The following is a 4837-nucleotide window of genomic DNA, read 5'->3' on the forward strand; positions in this document are numbered from 1 at the left end:
AAAGTGTGATTTCACAGATGACTTGGAAAAAAAATTGTGAGACTTTATTTAGAAAAATACAAGAAGTTATTTAACTATGAAAATAAATATCTTAGTGACTGACAGCAATTCCATTTCCAGTGTTGAAATAAAACTTGTAATATTTTACCTCTCCTCGGGTTACTGAAACCTCCACCCCTCTCCTTCCACTTCCATTCCTTCCTTAGCTTCACTATTCACACTTTCCTCACCTCACACCTTGTTGTCTTTTCATCTCTGGCTTTTTCCAATCACTCCCCTCACCAGTAGCCACCTTTCACTCACAAGGCTTTGTCCCACCTGCTTCTCTCTTCTAGCTTTCTTCCCCCCCCCCCCCCCCCCCCCCCGCTACAATCACTGATGAAGGTCCCTGACCCGAAGCATCTCATCTCTGGTTTTGCATGTTAAAATCATTGCTTCAGTCTTCATATTTTTCCAGTTGCTGTTCTTCATTGCACCAAGGCCAATTGGACTGTCTGACTTTCTCAGTATTTCTTTGTTATCTATGATCTTTTCATTCCACTGCTCAATTCACCGTACTCTTTTGACCTTGTCTTGTGCTGTTGTTCAGTGCCGCCCTTACTTAATGTCTCCAGAATTTCACTGCACTCTCTCCTTCAGTTTCAATTCCCCAAAGTATTCTCATCTCTCTTTTCACTCAAACCTTTCACTTGATAAGATTTTCAACCTCATTAAAATTCTCTTATTCTAGTTCCTGTTTGCAATTTTCTCAATGCGTTTTCCAGCATCCATAAGGTTTCACTCCTTGTTCTTTCCACACAAACCAACCTCCCTTCCATTGACTCAATTCATACCCCACGCTGCCTTGGCAAGGCCAGCAGCATAATCAAGGACGAGTCGCACCCTGGTCACTCCCTCTTCTCCCCTCTCGCATCAGGCAAAAGGTATAAAACGCACAACTTCAGCTTCAGGGACAGTGTTTTCCCAGCTGTTCTCAGGTGACTGAATCATCCTACCCCATCCAGTGAGCAGTGCTGAACTACTATCTACCTCATTGATGACTCTCTGACTAACATTGATCGGACTTTGTTGGCTTTACGTTGCAGGAAATATTATTCCCTTATCATGTATTTATACACCGTAAATGGCTCGATTGTAATCATGTATTGTATTACCGCTGACGTTAGCATGCATAAAGCTTTTCACTGTACCTCGGTACACATGACTGATCAAATATTTTAGCTGTTTTGATTTGTGTTTTCCAGTATTTCCTTTAATGAATCATAGAATCAGGCTATTTGCCTGATCCGGTGGGAAAGTTGGTTTTATTTAATTCCTGTATTAAATTTTGCTTGATTTATAAATTATAATCCTACATAGCTATAAAAACAAAAGAGAGAATAGTGCTTTCTGAAATTGGACACAAATACAAGGATTATGGAAATATGGAATCAATCCACATATCAATTAGTTTCTAGTTATGAGTTGGGTGTTTTGTAGATTAAAAAGTGCAGGCATATTTATCATTTCTTGCTGTTGGTGTCCATGGCAGATTGTCCTTCTATAAACTGCTTAACCTGTATAAATGGTCAGTCTGAAGAAGGGTTTCGACCCGAAACGTCACCCATTTGTTCTCTCCAGAGATGCTGTCTGTCCCGCTGAGTTACTCCAGCTATTTGTGTCCATCTATGTTCATGAATAGCTTTTTCCAACAATCACCAGGCTCTTTTTGTGTCTGTCTAAAGGCTTGTTCAGCTTATTAATTTATTTTATTTAAAATCTTTTGAGTCTTTTTGTACCACGTGTACTCTTTTTGTACTATAAAAAAAATGGCCAAAATTTGAAAATCTAGCCTATATTTTGTTTTACCATCATAACATAGATGTTGGTTATGGAAAAAGATAGGACCAGTCCTCAAATGAAAGACCTATATTGGGCAAAGCTAATTTTGATGGTACTCAACAGGAACTTATAAAGGTTGATTGGGAAAGGCTGTTACCACTTAAAGGGCCACCTGGCAAGTGGGAGGCATTTAAAGGAGAGATAGGAAGCCATGAGGTCCAGCAGCCATCTGTGCCAATATGGTTACTGAACATCCCAAAAGTTGATCTGGAGATATGGGAGGCAAAAAGGAGGAGCAAAAATTCAGGCCTAAAGACAGAATATAATAGCCATATAGATAATAGATACAGGGAACACCTCTTAATTTTCACAGATGGATCAAAGGACCCAGTAGCTGAAACAACAGGGGCAGCTGTGGTAGTGCAAGGGATGAATGTTGAGTTTTGCAAAAGAACAAATAACTATTTGGCAGTGTATACAGTGGAACTGTACGCTATTTTGATGGCAGTTCGGTGGATAGAACAGGTGCAACCATGCAAAGTATTAATATGTAGCGACTCATTATCTGCAATCCAGAGTATTGGGTCTGGTGCATCCCATAGGCGGCCTGACCTAGTGTATGAAATTCTGCTACTATTAAGCCAAGTGACAAGGAGGGGCAGTGACGTGACTTTGTTGTGGGTCCCAGCACACATTGGTGTTCTAGGAAATGAAAAGGTGGATAAATTAGCAAAGGAGGCTTTAAAAAAAAGAAACACAGAGGTAAACTTACAATTATCCAAATCTGAAGGAAAACACATTGTGTGGAAGAAAATAAATCAGGAATGGCAACAATACTGGGAACAGGAGACAAAGGGGAGACACCTCTATTCGCTACAAAACAGAGTGGGCATTACAGCAAGAAGAGGGGGGAACAGGAGGGAACAGGTAGTATTAGCAAGATTGAGGATAGGACACACTCACCTGAACAGCACATTAAAAATATCGGGAAAACACCCTACTGGGCTGTGTGAGGAATGCCATCAACCAGAAACAGTTCAGCATGCCCTAGTTGCATGTAGGAGATATGAGACAGAAAGAGGAATTATGACCAGTGAAATTAAGAAAATTGGATTGACAGAAGTATCAGTAAAGAACATTCTAGAGTGTGGAGGGAAAGGAAAAGGAATAAAGGTGTTGTTTGATTTCTTGAGAGCCTCTGGCCTTATAAAAAGGATCTAATATAAAGACATGAGCACGGTGGCAGCAATGCAACATTGCGGATGCCGGCTGCCGTAAAACTCCAAAGAAGAAGAAGAAGACGAAGATGAGGTCCAGCATGAAGGGCAAGCTTGCAGAATGAAGAAACCCTTGTTGACAAGGAATATTCATAAGATCATGATCATGTGATAGGAGTAGAATTCAGCCATTTGACATCAAGTCTACTCCACCATTCAAACATGATTTATCTATCTCTCCTAACCCCATTCTCCTGCCTTCTCCCCATAACCTGACACCCATACTAATCTCTGCTTTAAATATATCCATTGACTTTGCCTCCACAGCATTCTGTGGCAAAGAATTCAACAGGTTCACCACCCTCTGACTAAAGAAATTCCTTCACTTCTCTTTCTTAAAATAACATCCTTTCTTTGACACCCTTTTGAAGCTCTTGTCAGGAAAATGGAGACATATGTCAGGTGTAAGCAGCTGCGTTCAAATGAATCCTGTAAGGAGTAGAAGGTGGCTCATTGGTAGAGTTGCTCCATTACAGTGCCAGAGATCTGAGTTTGATCTTGACTATGGGTGCTGTTTGCATGGAGTTTGTATGTTTCTCCCTTTGACTGTGTGTCTTTTCTCTGGGAGCTCCGGTTTCCTCTCGCACGCCAAAGATGTACAGGCTTGTCAGTTAATTGGCTTCTTTAAATTGTGAATTGTTCCTAGTGTGTAGGATAGTACTGGTGTATGGGGTGATCGCTGGTTGGCGTGGGCACAGTGGTCGGAAGGGCTTTCTTCCACACTGTATCTCTAAGAGTCTAAAGATTGAAGTCTAAAGGAGGTAGGAATATGCTCAAGAAGGAGGTTAGGAGGGGAAAATGGTCAGATCCTTGGAAGAAAAGGTTAAAATAGAATCCCTAAACATTAAGTGCATTAACTAGGGAGGAAACAAATTTCCTTAGGGATCAATTTTGTATTCTATATGTGGAGCCATTGAAATGGGCAGGATCTGAAATTACTGCTGCTCATCTGCAATTACTATGGTGAAGAACATGGAAGCTAGTGAGTTCATGGAGGAGAATAAAGTTATCCAGCAACATATCAACAAACAAATGAGAAGATGCTTGCAGATGTGAAGCACAAAAAGGTGGACACATCCACAATGGCCTGACTGAGAGAATTCTGGAACAATGTGGGAAGCAGGTGAATGAGTTTCTGGGGCCTTACTGTGTCTTCACTTAGTCATAGGTAAGGTACCAGAAGATTGGAAACTGCTTTGATTTAAGAAGGGCTGCAAGAACAAGCCAGGGAACTGCAGGGTGGTGAGCCTTGCAGTGGCGAGAAAGCTACTGGGAGGAATACATAGGATTTGTTTGCATTTGGAAAGGTAAGGACTGATTAGGAATAATCTGCATTACTCTGTGGGAGATAGTGTCTCACAAACTTGATTGAGATTTTGAGGAGATGCCCAAAAGGATTGACATTGTCTATATGGACGAGATCCATTGACAAGGTCCATGGTAGGCTGGTTCAGGTGTGATTACATAGGATCCAGAGTGAGTTAGAAAATTGGGGACAAAATTATACAAACAGGAACTGCAGATGGTGGTTTACAAAAAAATAAACAAAGTGCTGGAGTAACTCAGGATCCCAACCCAAACTTCACCTATCCATGTTCTCCAGAGATGCTTTACATTTGAGACCAGTAGCCATGGTGTGTCACTGGGATAGTTTAGTTTAGGTTTAGAGATACACCGTGGAAACATGCTTCATCAGCCCACCAAGTCCGTGCTGACCAGTGACTATCTGTACACATAGT

Source organism: Amblyraja radiata, unplaced genomic scaffold (assembly GCF_010909765.2).
Source record: "Amblyraja radiata isolate CabotCenter1 unplaced genomic scaffold, sAmbRad1.1.pri scaffold_425_ctg1, whole genome shotgun sequence".
NCBI classification, from domain to species: domain Eukaryota; kingdom Metazoa; phylum Chordata; class Chondrichthyes; order Rajiformes; family Rajidae; genus Amblyraja; species Amblyraja radiata.